Source organism: Euprymna scolopes, chromosome 42 (assembly GCF_053919585.1).
Source record: "Euprymna scolopes isolate OS-2025 chromosome 42, ASM5391958v1, whole genome shotgun sequence".
Classification (NCBI taxonomy): Eukaryota; Metazoa; Mollusca; class Cephalopoda; order Sepiida; family Sepiolidae; genus Euprymna; species Euprymna scolopes.
The window spans coordinates 15328019-15345472 of record NC_136523.1 but is presented as its reverse complement, the minus strand read 5'-3'; the positions used below and the strand labels follow the sequence as shown (position 1 = coordinate 15345472).

At 37.3% G+C, this 17454-nt stretch overlaps 1 protein-coding gene across 1 annotated transcript in view; it reads right to left on the bottom strand.

Moving 5' to 3' along the window:
• Window positions 1–17454, bottom strand: part of LOC145266935 (lysosomal-associated transmembrane protein 4A-like) — an 81273-nt gene that overhangs the window by 25231 nt on the left and 38588 nt on the right. The window lies entirely within an intron of this gene.

Sequence of the window (17454 nt, the reverse complement as noted above, 5' to 3'; positions counted from 1 at the left end):
CCTTATACAACCTAACATCACATTTAAGAAGTTTTATTACCACACAAGCTGAAAGGCCAGACATAAAATTCACAGTAGGTTCTTTCATATGACAGGAGCTCATTCAAAATGAATGTTTCTGTTTAAAGCACAACTGCACCATGATAATTGACTTTTTAGTCGCGTGCAAGCGACTATAAGTCACTCTATCGGTCTGTCCGTAACACTTTTGCGCTTGGCCTTTTTGGTTAAGATCAAAGGTCTGTTGTTAATAGATGCTGTTCTTAGCTTTTTAAGCTTTTCTTGGCCTTTTGTTGGCTGACTCTCCCCGCCTCGAGGTGGCTAGAGCAGCTAGTTGCAAGGGCCGGGTGACAAAGCGGGAGGTTTTTACTGCGCTGAAGCAGGTCAGCTGTGACAGATCGCTGGGACTCTATAGTCTGCCATATGAACTGTATTTGAGGCTGTCGCCCATGTCCCTGCCTCTTCTGATGGATGTGTTCAACCATTGGTTTGCTCAGGGATCCATCCCGGGGCAAGTCACCAAGGGAATGATCACATTGCTGAGGAAAGGTGACGGGCATGGCGGGGAAGAGTTAGACGATTACAGACCCATAAATCTGCTAAACACAGAGTTGAAGATTTTGGCCAAGGTCCTGTCGAATCGGCTGCAGGTTGTTATCGGCGAGTTGGTTAAACCGGAACAGAACTACGCTGTGAAGGGGAGATCGAGTTAGAACAACTTGCACCTGTTACGCACGATCCTAGAGGGAGGGATAGATGACGACACGGAAGCCGCACTGATTAACTTAGATCAGTCCACAGCTTTCAATAGTCGACCATCGTTTCTTGACATCTGTCTTAGAGGCCGCCGGCTTTAAACTAGACTTCTGCAAGTGGATCTCCGTGATGTATCGACAGCCCACAGCCGTCGTGCAAGTCAACGGAAAGCGCTCGAAACCCTTTGTTATCTTTCGGTCGATTCGTCAGGGTTATCCGCTGACGCCCCTGCTCTATGTCCTGGCTTTGGAGCTCCTGCTTCGCAAGCTGAGACGTGGGGAGACAAATTCGGCCCTGCGCGGAATTGCAATACCCGGTGGCTCAGCCGCCAAGGCATCCGCGTTCGCCGATGATGTCACGGTCTTTGTGTCGAGCTTCAGAGACATCAGAGACATCGAGACATGTCGGAGGCGCTCGCTTGGTACGAAAGAATTACAGGGACCAAGATAAACCGCAGCAAGTTGGTAGGACTGCGGTTGGGCGCCTGGAATAGCAACACCAACCTTCCAACGCCCTTCAGCTGGATGGATGGCCCGGTTCGGATCCTCTGGGCAACGTCGGGTCTCCCTGCTAGTATATATAAACAACATCGTTTTATGTTTCAACTATTATCCACTCATCTCTAAAAGCATACATGAAATACCAAACTAATCAAGATAACTTTATAAAAATAGAGATATAAAAATCAAAAGATAATATGGTACAGACTGGAAGCAGAGGAACATGAAATTCTTCATTAAATCCTGTGCAACGTCAGGTCTCCCTGCTAATGCATATAATAACTTCTTTTAATATATACAATTCCAAGGAAGGGAAACTAATCATTATATTGATTATTGTATTGACCGTGTTAGCTTTAAAAAAGAAAACATTATATTGCGTAGCAGGTGGCTGTAGTGTAACTGGTCGGCTTGTCAAAAGTCTTGAATAGAGGAATAATTTACTGGCAGTTCTACTGTGAAGAGAGGTCAAGCTGACCACCTGGACATACAGAACTCGACAAACTGGACTGAGCACACACGCATGGAATCTTGATTTGAAGCTGTTAATTTGGGATTGAATAAATGTTCAGTTACAAGAATCGTTTAAAAAATAACGTCTACTTTTTTTTTTTTTTTAAACTCAAAATTCAAAAAGTTGAAAAGCTACAAAAACAGGAGTGGTACTATTAAAACGAGCGACCTTTTGTCGCCCAAAATTAATTTTTTCTACAGAGCCACCAGCATTCTCAATGCACCTTTGCCAGGGATGAACGATGGCTGTGCATGGGCATCCGGAGCGCACTTTGTCATACGACGGTCATTTCAAAAGTAAAGCCTCCTCTTTTTTGTTTTGTTTTAACTCAAAAAGTTGAAGAGCTACGAAGGTGAAATTGGTACCATGAAAACAAGAAACTTTTGGGGCTCCCGAATTTAATTTTCTATATAGTAATCACGATTCTCAATGCACTTTTGATACCTCTGTCATAAAAGTCCGGAGTGTGCTTTGTCATTCACATCTGTCACCATTCTGAAATCAATGAACCCATCTCCTAATTGTGCTAAGATCAACTGCAACAGCTTCGTAAATATTCAACAAGCAACAGTAAATGTTGATCGGAAAGCATTCAATGATGCATCTCTGCTTCTGATATACGCCCATGACAAGGATTGCTTTCTTAGAGTCTCACACCGTCAATATCTGCAACAGAGAGATGAAAGTTTCAGGTCATGAATGCATAAGTTCAATCCCTTCTGATCCATTTGGGCGGAATATAAAAATAGGAAGCATTACTTTTGAGCGTCCTTCATATATATATATATATATATTTTTTTTAACTTTTGGTTCTTGCTGTTTTGTCTTACGAATGTTTCATAGTCCAGTCTACCCTACTATTTTTCAGATGTTTTTTTTTTTTTTGGTTACCCATAATTTTTTCTTATTTGCCCAATCAGAAACGTTCACCAAGGATTTTTCCCCCTCAACCTCAAAATTAATGAGCTGCAGTGATAATTTGTTTTTATTATTTTTTTCCTACAATAACTTTTTTTTTTTTTTTGGTTTGATTGTTTCATTTTAAAGCACATCAACTCTTTAAGTTCAATAATTTTGGAGAAAAGTTTTTCTGCCTCAAATATTTATTCATGCAATTTGGTTTGATTGTTTTGTTTTTTGGCACATCAACTCTTTTTGAGGCTCAATCAATTTGGAGAAAAGTTTTTTTCTGCCTCAAATATTTATTCATGCAATTTGGTTTGATTGTTTTGTTTTTCGGCACATCAAATTTTTTTTTTTTGGGGGGGGGGTCGTCAATCATTTTATAAATAAGGTTTTATGCTTCAAGTTCTCAATAGCTTCAAATATTTACTCATGGTGTTTGGTTTGGTTTGGTTGTTTTGTAAAGAAAAATTGTTGTATTTGTTTTTAGCTTTGCAGAACATGGTTGAGTTTTTCAAACGGAAAGGAAAAAAAATAGCACCAATATTTGGTGCAATAGACTTAAATGCTTAAATGCCCTAAACATTGTTGACGTCTTCAGACAGCATAATCTTGTAGCACCCGGTCGATTGGTATGAACCCCTGTGTAATAAATGCGTGCTCAGATAGGTCCGCAATAGAAGTTGCCACTGCATAAGAAACGGCTTGACGTAAATCACACGAGAAATATTACAAAGAAGAATCACTTAGATGACTCGTGCCACAGTAGGTTAATGGGTCACAAGGCTTAAATTCAAGGATTTCGGATGTAAGAGTCAGAACCATTTTAAGTGTTTCAATGTCCAATTTTGATACATGAAAAGATTTTTTTAATTTTCTTTAACTTCTCTAATCATTTTATGATTGTGTTGGACTATGATTGTGTCACTAAAACTTTCAGAATATTTTAGATCAGAATTAAAAAGTTGAATTATTTGGTTTAGTTTGTTTTACAGAATACTAGCAGACCGCCTGGCGTTGCCCGGTCGTAAAATATAAACCGTTTGTGCGTTTGTTTACCTCTATAAGGCCACCATTCGCCCATGTATGAAGTATTGTTGTCATATTTGGGCTGGTGCATCTGCTACTACTCTTACTCCTAGATAGGGTTCAAAAGAGAGTTGCCAACTTAATTAGGCCCTGAACTGTCATCTAAGCTTCAGCCTCTGTCCCATCAACGAAATGCAGCATCCCTCTGCCTGTTCTACAAGTACTTTAACAGTGAATGCTCCGACGAACTGCAAGCACTTGTACCCCCCTCGACATAAATACCCGCAACAAACCCGACTGGCAGCAAAATCCCACCCCTTCACAGTTGAGATCCCTAGATGTAAGAGAGCCTTCTACTCCAGTAGTTTCTGCTCCTGCTTCCCCAACTGTACTGACATGCAGAAGTTCAAGTGTAACGTGAACCGACATCTTGCTGCCCAACTCCCCACATAGTACCCCTGTGGCTTATGTCTTGATAGTAGCCCCCTACATCAAAGTGGCAATGTGCTTTGTTTGGGATGAATATGTAATAAAAAAAAAATAAAAAATAAAACATTTTAATTCATACAGAAACCGAGACATATGCAAGCGAGTATTATATTTTTTCTAAACAGTTCACTTCTTGGAAGTGAAAAAAAAAAAAAAAAAATACTTGAGCTGAGAAAACCTAAAGACACCGAGTCAAGTACGATAACCATTAGGCCAGCTTGAAACAATCTTCAAAGTGGTTTCAAACTTACTTATTATTAACATAAGATGTCATATAAACGATTCACGCATGTGCATTCATGAAAGATTTGACAAACAGATAAAAATCCGATAACATTCTTCGCTGCGACACTGAATCGTAAAAAACGCATGCGCAAACGCGAGTTCCCAACTTTCTTTTTTAAATAGATAAATTTGCAATGTGATAACATCATTAGCATCTTAGTCCGACAAACAGCGTGCTCACTTACAATCTTATGTTTTGAGAGTTCACGCCCAGGCACACATCATATTTTTCTTTTATTAACACAAGTTTTCTATTCTTTTTTAAACGAATTGAGAGAGTATTTAACAAATTTCTTTAAACTGCCCAACAATCACATTCGTTTTTTATTTTCGTGTTTTTATCCATTTTTTCTTTTACTGTGCACGTTGGAAACAGCCATCATATTTTCATGTTTTTTAACCGCATCTTTTGTTCATCAAATTAAAGTGCACTTACTACTCCCCCTCCATATACTCCGATTATACGGAATTTCATTTCTTCTATTTATAACTAGCGGGGGTACCTGGCGTTGCCCGGGTGTTTGTAAGTGCGTGTGTGTGTGTGTGTGTGTTGGGGAAGGGGTAGATCCAAACCCTATGTTAAACTCCAATACTATTGCTACACTATTCCATTGAGTACTGTACACGCAATAACCCTTATCCCCGAGTGGCCATTGGGCCTTGATAAGTGGTGAACTTCATGTAAAAAAAAAAAAAGAAAAAGAAACCCAGAACGTTGAGGCGAAAAACTTGATAAGTTACCGCTCGCCCATGAAAGGAAAGTAGCTGAAACGAATTTCAATTTAACGTTTTAAACACACAAGTGGCAGGTGCTTGGCAAATTTAATTAGGTCAAAGGAAATTAAATTCCGCACTTAATTTTAACTGCGGGATAGTTCTTTTGGGTTTGTTTTTTACCCAACTTTGTCTGGTTTTGTCCCCCCCCCCGTGTTGGGGAAAACCAGCTCCTCTTTTATTAGGGGAGTGTCCGAATGAAAGCAATTGTCTGATATGACGGTTTTCACTAACATTGACCAAACGTCCATTGCTTCCTGGACGTTCCTGGCCCCGTAGGCCGAGAACCACACCTTAGTTGCACATCAGTTTCGCTTTTATACAAAAAAGCTGAATCAACACGAGGAGCCGAAATGGCAAGAATTGTAAAATTCGGCGTAAATAAATGTAGACGCGATGCGCGTTCGCAAATCCTAGATATTATTATCTAGGGGGTATATAAACAGTTCTAAGACATAGTAACCCCCCCCCCCGAGAAGCCCGCCGAAAAGAGCCTTTGTTGGACATACAAAATCTCGCGCACACGTTTTGCCTTTATATATATATATATATATATATATATATATATATATATATATATATACTAGCGAGGGGTACCCGGCGTTGCCAGAGTGTTTGGCGGTGTGTGTGGAAACTCGGGGGGGGGGGTTAAAAAAAAAATGTTTTGGTAGGTAAGTATGAGGATTGAACCCGAACCCGAACCCTTGAGGCAAAGTTGTAAATTAAAGTGTGAAAAAAAAAAAAAAAACGTGCGACGTTAACCATTGCCCCATCGCGAGATGCTAACGGAAACACGTTTGACTTTAATTACTTGGATTTGGCAGGTGCCCGTTTTAATGAATTAATGAAGTCAAGTTTGACTGCGGGATTTTTATTTTCCCAAGATGTTATAGGAAAAAGACTAACCCACATGCGGCGAGCGGCAAATGTTGAATATTTATCTTCCCGAAATCGGGCAAATTAAATAGACAGGCGAGCTTCGTTGTTAACTGTGAGATATCACGATTTATATGTGATATAAAGAGTTTTAAAAAGTTATGAACCGACCGACCACTTCTCTGAAAAAAAAGCCTTTTTAGACATACAGAAAAAGCGAACACATACAAACATACATTTTTTTATATTTATATATATACTAGCGGGGGGTACCCGGCGATGCCCGGGTGTCTTGAAGTAAATCAAAACTCCGGGGGGGGGGGTTAAATAATAATAAAAAAATGTTTTGGTAGGTGAGTATGAGAATCGAACCCGTACCCTTGAGTTGGAAATTAATGTGTGAAAAAAAAAACCATGCGATGTTACAATTGGGCCACCGCGACATACAGCGTAGACGTGTTTGAATTTATTTATCTAACTATAAAAACAGGCGTGCGTAATAAAAGTTAACTTTGCTGCTTCCATTTGACCTAATTAAGGTCAAATAGAAGTCACGCAGCGTAAGCGTCTGTTCCCGGCGCATTGCCGCGAACACGTCCGTTTGAGTTTAGTTTCATTTTATTTATACTAAAAAGCCCAATCAACACGCGAGAAGCCAAAATAACAATAATTTTGTAAAAATCGACGTAAATAAATCTATACGCGCTTTCCTAATTCCTAGATATTATGATATAGGACCTATATACACAGTTTTAAGCGATAGTAACGACCCTGGGAGCACGTGCGAAAGAAGCCTTTTGAAGACATACACGAAATGATCACACACATTTTGCCTTTTTTATATATATATATATATCTTGACTGGGAAAACTAACTATGTCTGTCTTTTCATTATTTGCTTTCGGTTTCCATTCTGGCTGATGGCACCCAAGTGACAATTTTTTTTTTGGATAAATTAAAATATATTTAAGTGGATTTTGCGACCAGGCAACACCGGGCGCTCCTCTCCACTAGTCTATTATATAAATCTAAGCCGTTTGTGTGCTTGTATATCCATTAAAAACTTTTGTCATCCACATCAAACAGGTATGAATCTAGTATCGTTAAAAAAAAAGCGATCTCTCAGACACATAATATCAAAAAATTAGAAAAAATCGTCAATTATTTCATGTAGAAATATTGTTTTGTTTGAAGGGGGGGGGGTCAGGTAAAAATCTTGGTTTTGACGCTGTTTATAAATTGCGCATGCGCGAACGGTCGTTTCATTGTTCCATTTAAAAAAAAACTAAATTTGCAATGTCATCTGTGTCGTTGTAGTCTGATCGATAACATGTTCGCTTACAAACTTAAGTTTTGCAAGTTCACGCCCAGCACCCAGTATTTTTTAATTTTTTTTTTTTTTTAATAAAAATTTTCTCTCTATCTTTTTAAATTCTCAACTTTCTTCTGGGTGTCCACCGCATGGAATTTTTTTTTCTTTTAATAACTCAATAAGATGGTTCCAATTATTATTATTATTATTATTTATTTATTTATTTATTTTTTTTTTTGTATATTTAACTGTATTTTACGACCAAGCAACGCCCCCCCCTCCCAGTATATATATAATTATTTTATTTTATATTTTTCTTTTAATAACACGATAAGATGGTACCCACAAGTACTGATTTTTTTTTTTTTTTTTTTGTATATTTAACTGTATTTTACAACTAAGCAACGCCCCCCCCCCCGGCTAGTATATATATGATTTTTTTTTTAATAACACGATAAGATGGTACCCAAGTTCCAATTTTTTTTGTTGTTGTATATCTAACTGTATTTTACGACCAAGCAACGCCCCCCTCCCCCGGCAAGTATATATATATAATTATTTTTAACCCCCACAGACACTAGTGTTTCATCCTTCTGGAATCATCAGTGCAGGAAGTTAAAATTGCTGCTGATCGTGGGATTTAAACACAGCAATGAAGCCATCTCTGTCTATTAGCAAGGAACAAACACGGCCACCATCAACTACGATGATATTCAAGCAAAATTAAACATTTATGAAAGCATAAACGTTATACAAGAACGGTCTATAGTGATCAAGTGTCACGATTTTGCATTTAGGTTAAATGACTGACTTATTCATTTCAACAGACAGTGCTCAACTGTTAAGAAACTTAATTCTTAAAGGGGAGCATGTATATATATTAGAATTAAACATACTAAACCAGTGATGCATTAGTATCACACTCATGTTATTTTATTAGTAATAAAATTCGTCTTACACATGTTTCGTTGAGTGGTGGAAATTCATCAAACAACTCATCAGAGACAAATTTATGTTCCTTGAAAAAAAAAAAGGTCAAAGTTGGAGATTATAAGAGAAAGAACGTCAGAGGTAACATCGGCTCAAAAAATGTGATCATAGCATCCAAGATAGCAATAGTCCAAGTAATGTCAATTCTTATCTAAAAAATTACAAAGCATAATACCGGGAATATTACCTAGCACTTTATCCATTTCGGCACAGATAAAGAATTAAGTAATAATCAGTTTTGGGGGTTGAAGGTTCAGTCGTCATATTTTTTGGATGTTTTGTGATTATATTTCATTTTCTTTGCGAGATAAGCAATTGTAAGTGACTGATACTGATACTCCTGAAGAAGGCCATAGAGCACGTCTGTCAAAAAAGTCGTATAAATAGAAACAGCAGCAAGTCCAGAGAAAAACAATTCAAATTTGAGTTTTTTTTTTTTGTTTGTTTTTTTTTTTTTGTGTAGGTTCTCTGTTAATGGAAATGTGTTTGGATTTATTTATGGATTCTTGATTGTTTTGAGTGATCAAGGAGGGAAGGGGGAGGGTGACTGAGGAGAGGAAGAGTGGCCGTGATGGAGGGAAGAAGGGGAGGGAGAGGGACTGAGAGTGAGGGAGGGCACAATGAATAAAATAATCTGAAGAATAATAAATAAATTGACAGACAGACCTAGAATGTAAAGGTCATAACTACCAATAAACAATTTACTATTGTTGAGACAACTGCATAATTTATATACCTATTTACTATGCCTCCCCACGGGACAGAGTTAGACACCAGGGTCGTTTTTTAACGTGGAGAAAAGGTACAAAAATAAAAATTGTCTCAGTCGTGAAGGATTTCTCCTCCACCGAAAGAGAACAAGAAATAGAAGTGCAGCATCTGAAGAACAGATAGTATTTATTTGCTCCCCCACCGAGCAAATTAGGCACAAGGCCGATTTTTAATGTGAGGAGTGAAGGGAGGGGGAAGGGAAAAAGGGGACCAGCTCCCGAGAGGTGGGAAATGGGAGCTGGTTAAAGGTCAGGCATGTGGGGTTGCCCCCACATCTGGTCTTTGCTAGTCATAGCTAGTCCTAGCTAGTCATAGCTTGCAGTATCTGCCGGAACAGATACTACACTTTGATCTTGTCCCGAAGGCAAGTATGCATAATTTATATATATATATATATATATATATATATATATATATATATATATATAAATATATATAACAAATTTACATTAGATTTTTTTGGGAGAACTGGTTTCTTCTGTCGAAAGCAGCCATTTTTTTTTTAAAGTTGCCTGATTAGGACTTCTGGTTTTAAGGTTTTAACTGACCATCTGTCTAAAACATTAGCATGTCCAGTGTCGCGACCATGTAAAAATATATCTTGCTCTTTTATTGAGCACTCTTAATAACCTTGTTAAATTCATTAATTATCACTCTTGAATACCTATATATGACCGGGTATGGTAGACTATATATTTATAGATATAATATTCAGTTTTTTGTCCCATTGATATTTAAAAGTATACTTTTTTCTATTTAATAATTTTTAAAACAAACTTCTTAATAAACTCAGTCATGGATATGCGAGCAATTACATGATGGTTAACTAATTTGCATATTCCTTTGAAAAACGAGTTTTAATTAATTATTAATTTTTCTGGTTTCTTATTGGATTATTTGTTTCAATTGACTTACGTTCAGTTGCATATTTTCTACATTGTGCATAATTGCATAGCATTTAGGCACAAAACGTTCTAGCGTGTGTGTGTGCACATATATATATATCCGACCTACTCTGCATATACGGAACGGTTTCTACCAAACTTTTCTCTCAATTTTGGGTCTATAGATTTGAAAATTTAAAACTGGATATATAGAGGATTTGAACCTGTGGAACAAATTCAATTCGGTTTTTAGCCGGGAAAAATAGATGCAAATTGAAAAAAAAAAAAAAAAAAAAAAATTGAACTTGACTAGTCTCGCTCTCTTAGACAGGGTTCAAAGAAAGAGTCTTAAATCTAATAAGTCCCGCACTATCGGCCAAGCTCCAACTTCTGTCCCATCTTTGCAATGTTGCATCCCTGTGTCTGTTTTACAAGTACTTTAATGGAATATGCTCTGATGAACTCATAGCACTTGTGCCCCCTCAATGTACATACTCTTGACTAACCCAACAAACAGCAAAATTCCACCCTATCATTTCAGATTTCTAGATTCCAGAAAGCCTTCTACTCTAATAGTTTCTTCCCTTGGACTAGTAGACTTTGGAATTCTCTCCCTGTTTCCCTAACTGTACTAACACGCAGAAGTTTAAATGCAATGTGAATAGACATCTTGTTGCTCCAAACCCCCACAGTCTCCTGTTCAATAAGCCTGTTTACGTTCCAAGTAACAATATGCCTTGTTTGGGATTTAAAAAAAAAAAAAAAAAAAAAAAAAAAAAAAATTTCCTCTTACTTACATAACACTAGCAAACCCGTGTCCCGGCGTTGCCCGGGAAAGCATATAAACTCAATAACTCCAAACCTCACTACTGAATTATTTGCTACTTATAAACCAAACAAATTTAATGTAAAACATTCGTCACTTATGGACCCCCCCCTCCTCCTAATGATGACTAATGATTATTAAATTTTAATATTAACTCTAGAATATGACTTTATATAATTTTATATAAAAATGATTGGTAAATTAAACATAGAACATGAGTGGACATTATTTAGACTGAATAGACGCCTGTGCTATTTTTCTGAAACAAAATGAATTTACGTTCCAAGTGGCAATATGCCTTGTTTGGGGGGGGGGTAAAAAAAAAAAAAAAAAAAAAAAACTTTGTTTTATACTCATGGATAGGAGGGAGTCAGAAACCCTACTATCTCTCTGTATCCTAACACTAACAAACCTAGAACCTGAATGGACAGTATTTAGGCAGAATAGCCGACTAGGCTATCTTTCTGAAAGAACAAAATAAACATTCAAAATAGTTGCATACCAAAAACGCCAAAAATATTTTTCAATTGTGAAGCAACAAGTTAATCTTATCGTTTCATTTTTTTGATTTCATCTTTTCTTTAATATTTTTTGTGCATCATTATAACTAGTGTTGGGACAATTAATCGGGGGGGGGGTCGACAAATTTAGGGGTATCGGAATCGGAAAAATTAATGCCTATTTTCCGATGCCAAAACGATTCTTTTAATTGCCTTTTTTATTTGATTTTGTTTAAAGCAAAATCTTCCATTGCTGGTAATAATGATGAAATAATATTTATTGATTTTAAACCACCATTAAAATACCAGTGAAGCTAAAATAGATAGATTATCCACCACGAGTGTAAACTCACGTTTAGGAGGATATCTGCATCATCATCATCATCATCATCATGTGGACATCTGCATATTTAACATGTTTTTACAAAAATCGGGGAAAATAACAACTCTATAGTTAAATATTTAGAATTTTATAAAGAATCAGAATCAGGAATTTAGTACGGAATCGGTAATTGTAATATTGGAATCGGCAAAAATATTGGAATCGTCCCATCACTAATTATCACCCTATCAACCTCAAAAACATCGGCCAATACTATTTTCTCAGTTTTTATACCTTTTTTTTTTTTTAAAGATTTTCAAGACAAAGTTTCGGTACAATTTGGCCCTAAAATGTCTACTTTTACATAGACCTTGCTCAGAAGTATTAGATTTAGCGCTAAATATACCCAAAAACGCCAGATTACACAAACTGCACCATATTTTCTAAAAGATCATTTTAGAAGCTTTTTTCTAGAACTACCTGCCTGTGGAACACAATACTGTAAAGCTTCTTCCCTGCTGACTATAACATGGTAGTTTTCAAATCTAATGTAAATAAGCCATTCTCTTTTATAATCAAACCTTAATACCTAAGCTCCATCACTGCAGATTATTATGATGTTGTCTTATTGATCATCCGACGCTCATTTAACCTTATACTAGAGTGCTCTCCAGACCTTAATTAGCAGTACCCCCCACCCCCAAGTAAAAAAATAAAAATCACTAAGAGTTCGGAATATGGACTAGCCTTGATAACGTAGCTAGGAAAGCAAAAGTTATCATTTTTATGAATAATAATTAAAAATATCACTATGCAATGGTAACAATAAAATCCAGATCATGATTTTATGTACAAATGATTTCGTAAAATAAACATAGAACTCAAATAGACAATACATAGGCGAGGGGGGGGGGACACTCGTCTAGCTGAAACCACTATCAATAATTTCCCCCACTCTTTATCTGTGCCTAAACCTAAACATGGATTCCATGAACAAAGCTTCTTTCCTAGAACTGCCTGTCTGTGGAACTCTGTTCCGTTTCTCTGCTTTCTAGCTGACTACAATATGGTTGTCTTCAAGTCCAATGTAAACAAGTTGCTGATGAGCCGTCACCTTAAGTAATCCAATTTACCAAATTTCCACTACTAACGATTACTATGCTATTTTCCCAATGATAACCGTACACTCATTAATCCTTATCCTCGAGTGGCCTCTGAGCTTTGATAAGTGGCGACTCCTTTGTAAAAAATAAAATAAAATAATAGCCTACTGTGCTATGGTTTGGAAACAATAAAATAAACGTATTCAAAAACGACCAAAATATTTTTCAATTGTGATGCAACAATCGGCTAATCATATTGTATCGCTATTTTATTCGATAGGGAACAATGTCAAAAAATGTTTAAAAAAAAAAAAAAAAAGTGCGAGTAGGTGGGTGTGACAAATATAAACCAAAATGTCACGACAAAAACAAAAACTACAGCAGACAAAAATAACATCTATTCACGTGAAGCTTCAACTAATTATTCATGATATAAATATATGCGCACACCACCACACACACCACATCCAGAATAACAATTTATTATTTTGAGAACTTTTTTAAGACTTAACATTAATGACTCTTTCTCTAACAAAGGATTTTAAATCTGAAATTAAAAAAAAAAAAAAAAAAAATAAAAAAAAAAAATCTTTTTTGTGCATCTAAAGCGTTTTTTTTGTTTGTTTTTTTTTACATAGGCATCGCCACTTATCAAGGCCAAGAGTGTACAGTAGACATTGGACAATATAGTAATCATTAGTAATGAAAATTTGGTAAATTTGATAACTTATATGGAACGGCTCATCAAGAACTTATTTACATTAGACTTGAAGAGAACAATATTGTAGTCAGCCGGAAAGCAGGAAAACGGAAGACAATTCCACAGGCGTGCAGTTCTAAGAAAGAAGCTATGTTCATGGAATCTACGTTTAGGTTTAGGCACAGATAAAGAGTGGGAGGAATTATTGATAGTGTTTACAGCTAGACGAGTGTTTCTTGCAAAAGTTTGGCGAGGGGGGACCATAGATTGAAGCTCAGTCGAACACTTTCCACGAAAATAACGATACATCAGAGACAAACTCGCAACATCTCTTCTGTGAGATAGAGGTTGCAAGGAAGAAAAAAGGACATCTCCTACGAGGCTACGAAGTCTATTTTGAACTCTATCAAGGCAGGACAAGTCCTTTCTAGCAGCTCCTGCCCAGATGTGGCAACAATATTCCATCCTTGGACGTACCTGGCTCTTATATAGATAGAGAATAGCATCAGCAGTGAGATATTTACCGGATCGATAGAAAGATCCCACCATTTTGTTTATTCTATATTTTTCATTTTCAATATGCTTCTACGAGCCAACACATTTTGAACTTCATTTTTTTTTTTTATTATTATTTCGTTATAGATAAGGATGGGGCATCCTGTCAGATGCCAGGCATTCACTGACTATTTCAGACATTCCAACCCAGAGATCTTTTTAAGATTTTAACTGTCCCTTTAAGTGTAATTGTTTGTATCTCTCTTGCACTTGGTTCACTAGGTATATTTGCCAAGTAGTTTTTAGAAATTCTTTTTTCATGTGTTCGGTTGCTCTTATAATTATCGGAATGATCTTCGAAGTTCCAGTTTCTTTCCATGGGGGGTGACGTCATAGACTCAAATGCACATTTTCCTTTTTAATTGCATTTTCACCCCGAACAGGGCACAGTGCCACTTTGATATAGGGGGCTACTATCTCGGACATAATTTGCAGGAATATATAGGGATTAAGATCAGAAGGAATGAGATGAGAAGTAAAAAAAGGAAAACAACGTGTGGCAGTTTGAAATTTACGCTCGACAGCTGATGTGAAGCTTCTCTCTCTTGTTACTCGTTTCGTGAGTCAAACTTTATAAAAGTGATCAGCCAGAGAGATTTACGATATATATATATATGTCTGGTGCCGTTTACTGACAGCAAGCTGTTTAGGGTGCGTAAAATTAATGAAATAAATACTCTTTTCCTTCATCAAGGAAGGTTTGTGCCCAAGTTCTCAAGATCTTTGCAACTGTCTCTACACATGTTTCGGTCCGTTAGCGAGAACAACCACGTTACATGGACATACACGGACGATATGTGAGCAGAAATCTCCCAGGTAACATTTCGGTCTTGGCAATATTTAAAGTATTCTTTCTACATTGGCCAACTGTAACATTATCGCGTCAGCATTTTAGGGCATGCTGTAGGCGTAATATCACGAACTCGAATGCATATATAGGGATTATCAAGAGGAAAGGAGAAGCAAAGAGAAGGAAAAAATAAAAAACATGACAATTGGCTGGAATGTTTGAGAGGAGTATTATCTATCCATTTATTTGCGGACTATTAATCCTCATCTTTTTAGTTGTTGTTTCAGGACATTTCATCCAACTATTCCTCTAGTCTTCATCAGGTGGTAATCGTGACGGGATAGGAACTTCGAATCTCCTAACTGCATTCTCAGTAATTACTGCCATCCATAGTTGTTTCGGCCAACTATTCCTCTGACCTTCATCAGGTGGTAATTTTCAGGGCCCATGGCACAGTGGATAGAGACGTTGAATCTCTACGGTTCCAGGTGAGCATTATCTGAAGATAGCGGTTTCAATCCTACCCAAAGCCAGAGGCTTAGTTAGCCAAAAACGTGGTGAGACAAAAAACAACAACTATGGAAGACAGTAATTGCCGAGAATGCAGTTTGGAGATTTGGAGTTCCTTTCCCGTGGCGGTTACCACCTGATGAAGACTAGAGGAATAGCTGGATGAAACGTGAAACAACTAAAAGATGAGGTTAATAGTCCGCAATAAATAAATGAATGACAATTGGCACGAGCGAGCAGTGTAAGTTTCTTTCACTTACTAACCTGTCCAAGAGTCAAACTTTGTGAAAATTGTTGTTGTGTCAGTGAGATTTACAACATGTGATTTTCCGGTGGCGTGTACTGAAAATCTGCAGGTTTTAAGTGCGTGAAATGAACAGAAGAAACTTTTTTTTTTCTTCACCAAAAACAGTTTGTGTTGAAGTTTTCATTAACTTTGTAACTGTCTCTACATACGTTCTGGGTCAGTTACAGAGAACACTCCACATTCCCCACAATCCCCAAATAGGGTCTCACTACTGAATGTCTGTTAAGGTCATATCCAGGTCCTAGATATTTGTGATAGTTAAACCGCGTCATTTGAACATTAAACTACTTCAAAATGATTGCCCCCTTCAGCTTTAATAAGCTCCTTCCAAACCTTAAGAGAAGACAAGAAAATAGAAAGTGGATCACAGGTTTACTTTCATCAGATTCGTAATTCTTGCTTTCCTTATTTTGATAGCCAAGTACTCATTAGGATGGAGTACTGTTGCCACTTCTGTGCAGGAGCTGCTCGGAGCACTCTATCCTGCCTTGACAGAGTTCAAAACCGACTTCATAATCTAGTAAGCAATGCCCTTTTCTCTTCTCTCCAACCGCTTTCCCATAAAAGAGACATTACAAGCCTGTCTCTACGCTATCATTATTTTCATGGCAAGTGTTTGACTGAGCTCCAATCTATGCTTCCACCCCCTTCGCCAATCTTTCACAAAAAACACTCGTCTAGCTATCAATAATTCCCCCACTTTCTAGCGGTGCTTAAACCTAAACGTGGATTCCATGAACAAAGCTTCTTTCCTAGAACTGCCCACTTATGGAATTCTGTTCCATTGGCCTGCTTTCCAGCTGACTAAAATATAGTCATCTTCAAGTCCAACATAAACAAATTTTTATTGAACCATTATCATAAATAATCTAATATTAAATTTCTACCACAAACGATTACTACACTATTGTCCCAATGCCTACCATACACACATTAACCCTTATCCTCGAGTGCCCTCTGAGCCTTGCTATGTGGTAAACCCTTTATAAAAAAAAAATATGCAAGTGTATTTGAAAGATATGCAAGACAATAGAGACAGATTTGAATTAGCAGCATACTTAGTTATAAGTTTAACGTTTATGCAGGAGTACATCAAATTTCCGTACAGAGTCCGTTGTTTTCATTTGTGCCTTATAAACATTGTCCAGAAAGTTTTGTACAGGTTGTCCAGCAGAGATGCTGATTTTTTTTTTTTTTTTACTTGGGAGGCACCATGTATCAAGGCCCCAAGGCCACTGGAGGATAAGGGTTAATGAATGTAAATTGGTAGTGTAGTAATTGTTAATCATGTAAATTGGGTAGAATTTGATTATGTTTACATACATTTGAAGGCTACCAGATTGTATTCAATCGGGAAGCACGACAGCGGAACAGTGTTCCACGGGCAGGCAGTTCTGAGAAAGAAACCTTATTCATGGAATTTGCGTTCAGATTTAGGCACAGATAGAGAGTAGGGGAAATCGTTTATAGTGGTTGTAGTTAGTCGAGTGTTTTCTTGTAAAAGTTTGGCAAGGGGGACCACAGACTGGAGTTCAGTTCATCACTTGCCATGAAAATAATGATAGAGCAGAGACAGACTCGCCATGTCTCTTCTGTGGGAAAGCGGTTGCAGGGAAGAGAAAAAAGCATCACCTTAGGTTTCAAAGTCAGTTTTGAACTCTATCATGGTAGAATAGGGCGTGCCAAGCAGCTCTTGCCCAGCTGTGGCAACAGTACTACATTTTTAGGGCGTACCTGGCTCTTATACAGATAGAGGAT